Source organism: Caloenas nicobarica, chromosome 5 (assembly GCF_036013445.1).
Source record: "Caloenas nicobarica isolate bCalNic1 chromosome 5, bCalNic1.hap1, whole genome shotgun sequence".
Lineage (NCBI taxonomy): Eukaryota > Metazoa > Chordata > Aves > Columbiformes > Columbidae > Caloenas > Caloenas nicobarica.
In genome coordinates, this window is record NC_088249.1 from 24941532 (window position 1) to 24955286 (window position 13755).

The following is a 13755-nucleotide window of genomic DNA, read 5'->3' on the forward strand; positions in this document are numbered from 1 at the left end:
GCCCCATCCCCCCGCACCTGAGCAAGGCAAGCAGAGCAGTTTGTGGGCAGCAGCCAGGCTCAGCCTCCAGTCCAGATCATCAGACAAGTCAGTGGGGATGAGACAGATCCCAGTTCAAGCTGGGAAGTCAAGTCCCCAGGTGAGGGTCCAGACGAGGGGGCTGCGTGGGCAGGTACAAGCCTGGCTGCCCCATAGCTCAGGCAGGAGCCAGGAATGAGCCTCAGCTTAAAAGTGGCTGCCAAGCAAAGGAGGGGGAGCCCCTGCTGGATCTCCCTCTAGGTCTTTCCTAACAGCAGCCTGTATTGGTGAGCCGACCTTGAGCAACCAGATTCACTCCTAGAAGTTGGGGAGACTGCGCCACAGGCTCTGATAGGGTCACCACAAGCCATCCTACCACCTTAAACCTTGGTTATGTCTTGTCTGTGTTAGTTAATGCATGGTTTGCCCTCAGTCCCACTCTGCCGGGGCTCCCCAGGTGTGGTACGCCATTTCCTTCCCAGCATTACACAAACCCGGGCTCAGCATGACTGGGTCTGTTAGGGTAAAAATTCAAGCTATCAGGTTACAAATAAATTATTCAGAACTTTATTCTGATTATTCATTTATTTCTCCAGTTGTCCAGGAACTGATTCAAATTTATCCAGAAACAGTTCCTTCCCACACATCTCTGATTCAACTCTGCATTATCTGGGTTACACGGCCCCAAGCTGCAGCCTGTTTCAGAACCAAGACCACCAGGTCTGAAGCCCTCTGAAATGTTGCCAACTGCCTCTGTTTGGTACCAGCATCCGTGTGAGGAGGTGCACATTGTGGCTTTGCCTAAAGAACTGCCCAGGGCTCACACAGGGTGTAGAGATGCACAAGGGCTGCTTCTCAACTTGAGCTCATGTTCTCATCTCTGTGCACCACCCTTCCTCCCCTTTATACTTCAGACCGAGCTCTGCATCCCTATGCAAGGACAGGTACAGGGGTGTGGGTTATCTGAGTATGATAACATTTTCTAACTCAAGCAGTACTGCCACAGAGTCCAATTTGGCAAGTCCATTAGAGCTTATCAGTCTGAGGTCTGTTCTACAGCATGTGTCACCTCTATCATTTTGTGCCTCCTTGACTGGTGATTTGAAGCAAGCACTGTACTTCATAAAAGCTAATGCTCTGAGTACTGCCAGGCTGCAGAGGTATAGACACAGGATCTTGCTGATACATCCTGGAGTTTCTTTGTGTTTTCGTTGCTTTGCTTCGAATACTTTGTCACCTGCCCACTGGAGTGTCTTGCTGGCTTTGCAGTGGAACATCGCCCAATGGTACCCTGCATATATTCACCTCTGTTTCTCCTGGAGATGCTGGAGGGCTCTCCATTCTCCTGACCATGCCTCCAAAGTTGTGAGGACTGCTCTGTCCCCTTCTGCCAAGTTCTTTTTGAGCCTCTAGTCACTGAATTGCAAAACTCAGTGCTTGGCTGTTTTCTTTTTAGTATGCCTTCTCATTCCTCTTTGCCTCCCTGCAAGCTTTTGTTATTAGGAAACTGAGCTTATATTTCAACACTTGCTTGTATTTCAATACCTCCTTATATTTCAATACCTCTGTGACTAACTTCTGGCAACATTTTCAACCTGTCTTGACCAGAATAAATTCTGGCTTTACTTGAGCTTTCCTCAGCTAGATGGCTCAGATGCTCTTCTGGAGAGAGGAACCTCAGCAACCTCAGACCCTCTCACGTTTTCCTGATCCAGCCCATACTTTGCCTTCTTCCATCATTCTGCTGCATTTTCCTTGATGCTGAACTTTTCCACTTCTCCCATTTCTGTTTGCAAATTTGTCCTTCATCCAGGTTACACAGTTTGGGCTGACTTGGTTCTTCATCCAGTCTCGACTTTCTCCCATCCTCCTTCTGTGTCCATGGACATCCTGAATTCCAGTAGGAGCAATGTTTGTCATCACCCCCTCAGTTTGCAATGAAGTGTCACTTCTTCTCAATTTCTATCATGTAAGTGTGTTTTGTGTGATTTCTTTCAGCACTCAGTTCAAAGCTGCCTTGCCCTTTGCGTAGACAAACTTCAGTGGATTCATGCCAATAGGTCACATATCTGATCTCCCTGATGCTCTTCCATTTCCTCCACAATGGCTTTTGGGTCCTTCCAGCAAAGCCTCACTTGTCTTGGTCTCCTCTGCATGTTTTCCCAGTGGAAGTGGCCATGCAGCTCCTGCCTATCTCCCTTCAAATCCTGTATGAGGAAAAATACTTTGAATAAAAATCCTTCCCCAGTATGCATTCGTTTTAGCTGTGTTTTTTAACTTTGGAGAGCACTGGTGACCTACTGAAGTCTCAGGCACTGGACATTTTCACATTATCCTTCCACCATATGTTGTACTGTAGAGGGATATAGGACATGATAATGCTAATATGACAAAACAAACACTTGCTGTACTAATAAAAACTGCTGAGACACAAAGAGTGACTAGAGCTACCTACGCACAGATGTTGTAGGTTCTCTCTGTGACATAAAGTCTTCAAACCAGGGCTGAAAATCTTCTTAAGAGATGATCTATAACTCACCCAGAACCTATTGGCTTGATGCAGAAATTATTTTATGAAGTTTTGTAGCCTATTTTATGTTGAAGTTCAGGCTAGAAGGTTGCAATGCTCCCTTCAGGTCCTAAAATCTCAGGCTCCATGGAGTTCACGTTGTCTGTTAGATATGTTCTTTCTGAAAAAAAAAAAAAAAAAAAGCTTTCACATATAAGAAGCTTCTGGTGTCTATTCCAGTGCCCTGCCGAGCACATCTTTTTCTTTACATGTCAGTATACTGATTTCTAAATAATCACTGAAGATACCAAGTACATGATGATGAGGAGATTATGGCACCCGTCATGCCCATTGCTAAATGCTCTCAGCTGGCAGCTGCTCACTGGGTTACTGCAGTCCAGAGCAGACCTCTCCATTTCTGCCTGCTCTGAATTATCCTGGTAGTTTCACGCTGCACCTCTTAACGCCTGGGGAAAATCCTCATCCTGCTGCAGTCAGTGGGGCCTTGGACACTGACACTTAACAGAGCTAGGGTTTCACTTTGCATAGCACTTCTTCTGGCATTTTGCTTTTTTTCCGCTATACCTCATCTTCCCTCCTGACACAGACATATCCATATTTTTCCTGTTGTTTCTCTCGCATGGTCGACTGTCTCCGTGCCACATGGAGCATCCAGCAGCTAGGATTCAACCACACTGCAGCAGAGGCCATTCCTCCATCCTGCGGTTTTCCTGTGGGGAGGACAGAGCAACTCCTGACATGTTTCCTCTGGCATCTTTCAGCTTGAGCCACTGGGCAGTTCTGCCCTGCTCAGGACAAGGAGTTAGATGATATCTTTTCTGCGTGGGGCTGCAGAGGGGTAAGGGCTGGACACCAAGGCTTTCTGTTAGCTGAATATATCAGCTGCTCCCAGTGACCTGTAAATCAAAGGGAAAAATCTTAAAACTTGGGCCAATCTGGAGTGGGTACTACATGTCAGTGCCCCATCACATCTGATCCCACCTCCTCTCTCTGAGAGTGGGCAGTGCTGGATGGGGCAACACCAGAGGTTTCTTGCCACTCTTTCCCATCCCCTGAAACAGAAGAGAATAATATGCAATTAATAAATGTTTCTATATTCTTTTGAAATAATCTTATTAAAAGTGTTTTTCATTCAGAACTAGACCCATAGTGTAGACATTCTTTTAACTGTCCTGGAGCAACCAAGCTTATTTTTGTTCAACCAGCTTTGAGTGCTTCTTCTGATGTTGATTCATTAGAAAGTAACAAAGTGACCAAACATGGCCTATACCAGGGTGCAAGCAAGTGGACTAAAATCTGTTCAGCTGAGATAATTTTAAAGTCAGCTGAAATGTTGCATAGGGAAGTAATGATGCTTGATGCAGACATACTAAACAAAGCTTCCATGAATGTATATAAAGATTTGCTTGATACACTGTGACTGTTGGCCACCTCATTAGCCATTCCATTCTGATACTAACTTTTGGGTGAGGATGTCCTGCTCAGTTCTAAATAATGTTTTGGCATATACGTACCACAGGTAATTTATACACTATGTCAAAGAATTTTCTCTGATGTATCGTTCTTCAACTGTATTAAGTCTTCCCTTTTTTTGGCTTGTGAGAAAGAGGAAACTTGGGAATCAATTTGATGTCCTATCCATTATCAGGTGACAAAATAGTCTGCATTGTTCAAAGAAAAGTGGAGGAGATGGCTTGGGGAGAAATCCACGGAGAGCTATTTTTATTCCATGGCATGGAGTGTTTAGGGAAAATAAATATATAGGAAAATATTACTAGACCCAGCTTCTGCCCATAGGTGAGTGTCCATACTGGGGACAGTAGACAAGACAAAGGCAAGTACCTAAAGCAACTTTCTAGCCAGTCCACGGCCTGGGTTGCACCCTGCACTACCTGCTCTGGGTACTGAACTTCATCACAGATCTGGACTAATTGGTGAGGGACCGGAGAATAATGAGATGTCCAGAAACCATAGATTTTTTTTTTTTTTCCTAGAAAAAAGATGACTGAAGTGAGATACCATTAGTCTTCAAATACATCAAAAAATGTAGCAGTGGTGAGCTTCCAAAATTGTCCACTACACCTACTGAGGATAGCGGATATAGTGGACAATTATTGGAGGTGGCTTAGTCTGTAGCAAGACAGTAAGATAAACTCTCTTAACAGTGAGGGCTATAGGACAGGCATTAGGACATAATGATGATCTTGGAGAAACTTCTTTGGGTAGGTTTAAGGCCAGTTTACACAAACAGCTCAGATGATTGTCTTGTGTATAGTGGACCCCACTTACAGCTGGGAGAAGGACTAGAGAGCCTGGCGAGACCCTTATGAGCTGTAATTGCAATGTTTAGATGAATAAGGAGCCAAGATGCCAAGAACATCACTTATTTCACTACCATTCAGAAGACAGAAGCCTCCTACCAAGGGTAAAGTCTAACAATCACATTTGGGAAGAGGAGTGGCATTTTTTCCCAGAGGAAGCAACCTTGTTTTCCAGACCCTAAGCATTAACTAAAGAAAAAATTATCTTGCCTATAAAATTGCATCAATCTTAAAATCACAAAGTGAAGATAAAATGGTGCCAGGGAATCTAAACAGCCTGAAGCTCCAGCACTGTAGAGAACTGCTCCTATTCATGTCACATATTGCTAGTGGGGACAGTTCAAATTTCACTGTCTCACTTTCTCACTTTGGAAACAAGTCTGCACTTCATATCAGAAGGAGAAGTCTGAGCATGTAAAGGCTTGTTCTTATGGATTTAACAGATGTCTTTCATGAAGTCGATTCTGAGTCCCAGCTTTGGCAAATGTGCTTGGCTGTACATGCATTGCAAATGGCACCTTACCTGGGACCATGCCATGTCGAATTTAACTTGTGGCTGTAGCACTGGGAAGAAGTACCCCAGTGAGATTTTTCCTCCAATGCACTCACAAAGAGATTGGGGTTTCCAAAACCGAGGCACACAGACAATGTCAAAATGATCTAACAAGGTGGTAGGACCAGCTGCAACCTTCCTCACCTACAGGGAGCACGTGCGAGGACACAGGGTGCTGTGGAAGCCCCCACGGCAACACCTACCAGCAGCTGGGGTGCTGCCCTTGCCCACACCCATGTCCCCACCATGGGGGTCCAGAGGGTCGTGTCTAGGAGCTGCCTTCCCATGTGCGGGATGTGAAGCCATGGGCAGGGACACTGTTGCCAGGACATCGGTTCTGTCCAGGCAAGGGGCTTGGGAAGGTAGTGTGCCCCAGCAGTGGGGACAGGGCTCCTCTCTGACTTGCTCCACTCCTTTTGAGCTGCTCAGGTGGCAGGAAACGGGAGGGAACTCGCAGCTCCCAGACCTCTGCTCAGGGTTTCTGTGCTCAACATAACCACGCTGGGTGCAACTCCTCCTTCCAGCATGCAGCAAGCTGGGTTTCCAGGCCCCAGAGGTGATTTTGTCCAGGGAGGCCAGCTGGGTGAGCTCCTTGGAGAGCCTCCTCCTCAACAGAGTGCTCCCATAGATAGACATCGCTCAGGTCCCAAGCTGGGCACCTTCCTATGCCCAGGATGAGCTCAGGGTGACACTGGGAGCTGATACAACATGTTACAAGTCTTGGAGCATGGGGGAATCCAGCATCCCAACTGGAGATTGTGGGTGGAACAGAGACATCCCAGGCACATCAGCTGGTGTGGGAATGATGGGGCCAGGGCAACTGTTTGGAGGACATGGGCTGGTATAATCTCAGATGCACATGGGTTTGGAGATGCAGTAAAGGGCCATGGTAAGACACGGGTAAAAATCAGGTCGAGAAGTTGGGGTCAGGAGCAAAACTTCTTCCCCACAGCTACTCAGCACCACAACCTGTCTTCCCCTGGGTAAAGAGAAGCTGCATAAGCCCTTACATACCAAGAAGGACCAAGACCGTCCAGTGGCCTCCTTACTCAGAACCCTTTTAGGAGGGATTTTAATTCGTGTAAATGAGTGTTTTTAATTTGTTATACTGGCCTTTATCTCTATTACCATCTCATTTGCTTTTAAACCTAGTTTTGTCATCCTGACTGAATTCCATTTGATGCATTAGGAGTAATTCTCTTCCCAAAGGGTTAGACATTTTCTCTCCACATAAAAGTCGCTTATTTTGGATAAAGAGACGATTAGATTTATCTTTAATATTTTAATGGCAGCCAGGATTATTGGGTGGGCAGCCTCGGTTTCGGTTGTTGTTGGGGGATTAGACTCTAATAAACTCTTCAGATTGGGATTTTTTTTCTGTTTTGCACAAAGTACTTGTATTTATTTTAAAAAATTCACTTCTTTTTGAGTCATAAATTCCATTTGCTGTTTCCTATTAGTATTAAATCAAGTTGATTAAATTCATAGTGACTATTTGCACATATATCTTTTTAATTTTAACATCCACAACATAAAATCTTTAATGGTGCAATTTGAAATACCTGCAACATACATTTCTGTTGCTGTTTAAACAGATGGAAATGAGGATCCAGAGGGAGGGGGGAGGGAGAGAGGAAGGGATGGAGAGATGGACAGACAGACTGATGTTGAAAAGGAGGTGAACTTCCTCTCCCCATCACATGTCGTGTTAAAGATTTTGGGTTTTATAAGGATATAGAATTTGGACAGAGCTCCCTTCCTCCTCCCAAAATGACCAGCATCTGTGGTGAGCAAGAGGAGCTCGCAGCCCTCCCAGGGCCGCAAGCCCAGCTCGCCTCGCAGCCCTTCCAGGGCCGGGCAGCCCCTGGGAGGTGGCATTTGCTCAGAGCCGATGCTTGCGGGGCTGGGCGGGCGCAAACCCAATGAGCCGTTGCCCCTCGGGGCTCCGCACCCTGCCTTGGCTGTCATGGATCCTAGTTTAGGCTAATCGGAAACTTGGTAATAGAATAAAATGTCAGCAAAGTAGAAATCAATAAGTGTTAATGCTCCAGGACTTTCACTGCTGGGCTCCCCTCGAGGGCTCCCCCCTCCCGCACCATCCTGTCCCTTTGATTTCAGTCCCTTCTCTAATCCCCACCTCATCAGCTCCGGGAAGGGCTGATCTGCAGCAGAAAATCCCTCATTCGGGGCAAAATCAGCTTAATTTGCAGCAATTTGTAGCAGGTCTTTGCTGGGATTTGAGTCTCAAAATTATCCCGCGGGTGGGGGCCGCAGCCCCTTGCAATATGGGCAGAGATTTCCCCTCTCCTCTGTTTGCAGAGATTTGTCTGGGGAGTAATTACAGCCGGGGGCGCAGCCCGGCCCCCGCCCGGCCCTGCGCCCCCTCCGCCCGCCGGGCCTGGCACCGGGCGAGCGGCCGAACACGCAGCCGCCCGGATTAGCAGCATTAGCGGCCAGCGCCGAGCAACAATTAATCATTTGCTGGTAAAGACAAGCGGGAGCCTCCCCCGGCTGGCGGGGAGGGGAGAAAGGGGCGGCCGCCCTGGCGTGCAATAGAGCAGTGAGGAAAGGGAAGGGACGGAGACGCCCGGGGACCTTGTGTCTCGGGACGGGAGATCAGAGCAGGCAACTTTCCTTCCGCTAATGCCGCTAATTACAGGCGGCAGCTCCGGCCTCGGACGTGTCCCTGGCACGGGGACCCCCGGTTCTCCCGTAGCGGGGTGCCGCCGGCAGGAGCCCCCGCAGAGCCGGGCAGCCCCCGGGCCATCCCCTTCCCGCGGGGGGGGCACCCCCGGGAAGTCCCGGCGGAGCCGGAGCAGCTCCCGGCGGCTGCGGTGCCGCTTCGCACGGCGGGGTGAAGGTGCCCAAATCCACAATCCCAATAATCCCGGGGCACGGGTCCCCAAAAGGAGAACATTATTTTGAGTACAACTTGTTTTCCCGGAGAGGGAGAAATAAAGCGGCGTGGAAGCAGCTTCTGTCACGGCGCATCTAAATGTCGGGTTAGCACTTTGCTTGGCATCCCCTGACCTTCCTGGTAAAAAAATTAGCTTGGGGTGAAATCAGAATTACACACGTTAAATGAATTAAAAGCTGACTAATTAGTGGTTCTGAAAAATTCGGCAGGGAATCATCCGCCGGCGGTGAAGCTTTGAAGGCGGGTTTCCCAGAGATCGGCTCTCAGTCCACACAGCGTAATATCTTTGTAGCGGCTCTGAAGAAAATACAAAATCAATGCTGATAATGATTTCTACTTGAGTAATAAATAATGATGGGAGCAGGTCAGTTACACCGAGCAATCTGGATCACTTGGCAGGCTCTGCTCATTTGAACAATATGTGATTTTAATATAGCCAAATGCAAGATCATATATCTCAGAAGAGAAAATGAAGGTCACAGGATGGGGGATGCTGTCATAGGAAGCAGTGGCTCTGAGGAGGACGGAGGAGATGTGACAGATAATAAAAAATAAACGTGGATTTTTGGTGTAATCTGCTCTATCGGAGTTAAGCAATTTTTTGATATATTGGCAAGAAAAATATTACCTAGCAGATGAGGATGATCTTGGCATCCCGAGACCATAGCAGATTCATACTGTGTCCACTTTTGGTGTCTGCACTTCCGAAAATAACACTGAAGAACTGGAAACTGTTCAGACAAGAGCTTCAAGAAGAACCTATGAGCTGGGAAACCTGCCCTACAGTGAGAATTAAGAAGCTCAATCTATTCAGCTTGTTAGAGAGAAAATTAGGAGGTGGCTTGGTCACCCTCTATAAACAGTTAGGAGAGATACTTTTGGAGGAGGGAAGGTTCTTTAATTTATTAGACAAAGGCATAACAGGATTCAGCACCGGAAGGTCAAGCTAATTCATAATTAGATTAATTAATTTAATTAAATATAAGTATTTATATAAGGCCTAGATTTTTCACAGTGAGAATAATTACTAGAGTAGGAAAGACATTTTTAGAAGAGATTCTTGTTGGAAAAAAAGCTGGCTTGATGGAAATGTTTGGGGTTTTGACAGAAATATAGATAGTTGCTTACAGAAATTCCTACACCAATATATTTTGAAATGTTTTAGAAAATTGTTCTGAAATGTATTTTCTCATGTTAATTTATGCATTTTCATTTTATATTATTGTCCCATTATCACATTATATCATGAAAAATCATTGAAATCTATTTTCATTTCAATTTTCAAACTCTTAAATACATTTGCTACATAGTACTGAATGAATACTAAATTGATGGAAAATTCTTTCATTATAACACGGCAGAGAATCTTTGTACTGCCAAAAGTGTGAAATATTTCATGTGCCATGAAGTTTCTGATGACCTTAATGATTTTAAAACATAAAATAGGAATCGCTATCTCTGTTGTCAGTCATGGTGTGTTGCCAGCGATAGGTGTGTGTATACTGCAGGCTGTGCTTGCTGTCAGCTATTGCTGGTGACCTCTAAGACTACTAGAAAAAAAAAGAAAAAAACTAAACAAATGAAGTTACAAACCAGCATTTTAAAATGACAACGTTAATTCTTCATGGAAAGAAGATTTTCTAAAATGTTAGAATTTCCCACAGCATGAGAAAACCTGATTTAGAACCACCTCTAATATTCAAGCATTAAAACTGTTTACCTGAGGACTGATCTTTCCACTTATTAATAGATCTTTTAAAATACAGGCTCCAGCACAGACAACACTTTCAGCCTTGGCACAGGTCATACTAGGCAACTAATGTGTCTGTCAATATTGAACATAATTTTTGGGTCAGAAGTGCATTCTGGGTGCAAGGATCCTGATCGCCCCTGTCACTGCACTTTGTGTTGCACAGGGGTCACAGGAGGTGCAGCCTGATGTCCTCGCAGATGAAAGGGGATGGGAAGATGACGTGTTGCAGGAACCCCCCAGCATCCTCCAGCTGCTAATGGGTCTTCAGTCCATGGCACCAGAGAAGAGCTAATCCAAAGAAGTTCACAGAATCACAGAATCACAGAATCACAGAATGTTAGGAATTGGAAGGGACCTCGAAAGATCATCTAGTCCAATCCCCCTGCCAGAGCAGGAACACCTAGGTGAGGTTACACAGGAAGGCGTCCAGGCGGGTTTTTTGGTTGCCCCAAACATCTACAGTGGAGGTGCCAGGTCTTCAGCACCAACAGTCATTAATGCCTCCTGGCCTCCCCTAATGAATTAATAACCTGCAGGGCAGACAGATCCACAAAATGTCTATCTGAAGCCATGGTGAGAGTGCAGTCATGAAGAATGAGGGTGGAGGGATGGAGTCAAAAGATCCCCAATCCGGGCAATCCCAGGAGAGTGTAAATAGGTGATAATCCCAAACCAGGCTGTGCAGAGGCTCGCTGTGACTCCATGGTACCCTTGCCTCTGCAGCAGGGAGAAACATTGTGCTCCAGCTGCCCAGGCATCTAGCAGTAGGCATCACTTACCCCATTTTGGTGTGAATCACTGGAGTTCCATCAGCTTCCCCCTCAATGACCGAAAGGTCTGAGATGGCAAAATGAGCCCAGAGTGCCCTCTTGTTTCTGTGGACTCTGAGTTAGCATCTGGGAGTTCTCATGTCTATCCCAACATCAGGTTGCTTGGGACAGGTCCATGGTTTATGAACATTCCCGGGCTTCTGTCTCATCTTACATCCTTGCATAATATCTTCCAATGTGCATCCCATTCTGTTGGAAAATAGCCTCTATTTAGCCACACATTCCTGCCTTTATCCTTGTGTGGAGATGAGCAGCACCACTGCAACAGCACTGAATGACAGCCCATCTGCAGGTCAGAACAGATTTCTGAAAACACCAAAGTCTCACTCTCCAGGCTCTTTACAACCTAACCTAGAAGACTTAAAAGAGCATTTTGACAGTCTGGGATGGGGGAAGACTCTGTCAGTGCTGCTGCTCTGGTGTGGTAGAGCACAGGCAAAGCTGAATCACAGCCACCTGCCAGAGGTTTGGTTTGCGAGGCAGAGGTGGAGCTGAGGGGAATGAGCCAGGACATAGGCATGTTTGTCAGGTGGAATGGGTTAAAGAGACAAAGAAGTACTTAGAACTGAACTAGGGTGTTTGGAGGCCCTGGAAGGAAAGCAGTGCTTGCTTCTCAGGGCTGAGACTGGGCAAAGCAAATGGCACAGGATGGCACTGCTCCCTCTCCTGGATTTTGTGCAGAGTGGTCGTCCAGAGAAGGTCCTGCACATGGGGTGGCCCAGAGAAGTCACTTGGCTTTGGTGTTTGCTAAAAGCCATCGTTTTCTGATGAAGTTAGGGTAGGGCTGGACTGCAGTGCTCCTAGTGCCTCTGCTCATGCTATGGCACTGCCCTTTGTCTTCAGACTCCTAACAAATCCTACACTGAAAAACCAAGCTGAGCATTACTCGGCATTGCAATATGTTCTTAGATTAGCTGTAAATTAACATCCTTTCCTTGAAAACCTCCGTAACAACCATCAACAAAATCAGCTTCAAACTGGAGGTTCTTTCAGAGGTTAATAACCATTCGAAAAGCACATTCCAAAATTCTGATTGAAAAAATGCAGGGGAAAAAAAAAAAAGGAGAATGGAAAGGTAACATGTTTTAAGGGTTTGATTATGCTTCCAGTTCGCACATCCTCTAACATAAATCTAAATCTGGGAAAATTAACGGTAGAGAAACATTTCAGTAATCCCTTTGAATCTCTGCAACAGAAATACCAAGGTGCATAACACTTTCATATGTGCTTCAGAGGTTCAGAGGTGGATTTATAAATCAGAACCAATATATTTTTTAAAAAACATAAAGCACTAATATACTTTCAGTAACTATGGCTTGTCTTGCATTAACCTAAAGGGCAGATTTGCTACCTCTCCTGATGTTATCATATTGAATAATGTTCCTAGAAGCCATTTGAACTACTTGTGAGTAAAATATTACTCAAAAAGGTGAGACTATTAAAGCCAAATCATATATAAGTAATATCCTTCAAAGTCTGCTGAACACGTCTTCTAGCCACAGAGCCCTAACATTTTAATTATCAAAACACAAAAATGCTCACTGTAAAATCCCAAGAGTCTGAAGTATTTGAATTAAGTCCATAAAACATAAATATATTAGGTTGAAAATCATGGAAGTCTTTAAACAATGTATTAAGCTTCTTTTTTTGAGCATTAGAATCGCTCCAGTTAGTGTCGTCAAACCTTTTGCAGCAGTCGAGGTGGAGATACATTTTAACAATCGCTGAAGTTTTCTTGTAATCTCTTGATTCTTAGACGTCTTTGTGAAAACCACAAATACAGTCAGATACAAGGCAACACGGCAAAATTTGACAACAACATAGCTATTACAATTAATGAATTATTTTGCTTGCAGTGACCTGTAAAGGAGACATGTTACCATAACAAGATCTTGATCAGCTTCCTTTGGAACTGACAGTCCATCCTGGAGTTACTGACTAAACAGGGAATAAATACAGACCCTGTGCTTCCAGCACTTACACAGACTAGCTCACCAGAACAAACCTCCGTAAATATTTTTTGAAGGGCAGGGTGGGCTTTCCACAGGAAAAACAAGATAATTGACCCAGACTGCAAGTTACTGGAATGACAAAGGAGATCTTCACATTTATATTTGTGCTAATGAAAGGAGATGAATGACAGGGTAATCAAAACTTTGCAGATTTTCTAGTAATTAATTTCTATTACTTTTTAAACGCTTGGGGTTTTGTGATGTTAACATTCTCAAAACTTATTTTATGAAATGTTTGCTGGTTGTTGGTGCAGCTGTAGCATTAACTGAATTCTAACATTAAATTCCTTTATGTCTAGAAATACCCTTCTATTTTAAAGAAAGAAGAGTGTATTAAAGGGTAAAATCACCATCAACTGCCATCACAATGTCATCAGTGACCTCAGCAAAATGGTCTGCAGCCCGTTAAATCATATGTTGAGTTTTCTCTCTAGGCTTTAGACCTTCAGTGTCTCTGATTTCTGCTCCTCCTCTGTAGATCCAGCCAGGAGTGATGCTTTCCAGCTGCACCGAGCCAGGCTGGATACCTCAAAATGCAGCAGCTCCAGTAAATCTGTCAGTACAGTCTTTCCCTAAGAGGAGGAAGTCTGTGATAATTAAAAAGGCAGAGGACTGGTCACCATACCGCTTAAAGAAGATCCTCCTTAAAGATTTCTTTGACTAAGAAGTGTAGAAGATAACAAAAACACCAACAAAGGAAGTGTTATTTATGTCAAAGGATTTGTACTGAATTACGTTCATAGGATGCTCAGATGCCATGGTAATGAACACAGCATAAAAATCTAGATTAGATACTTCAAATAGATGTTTGTGAATAATAT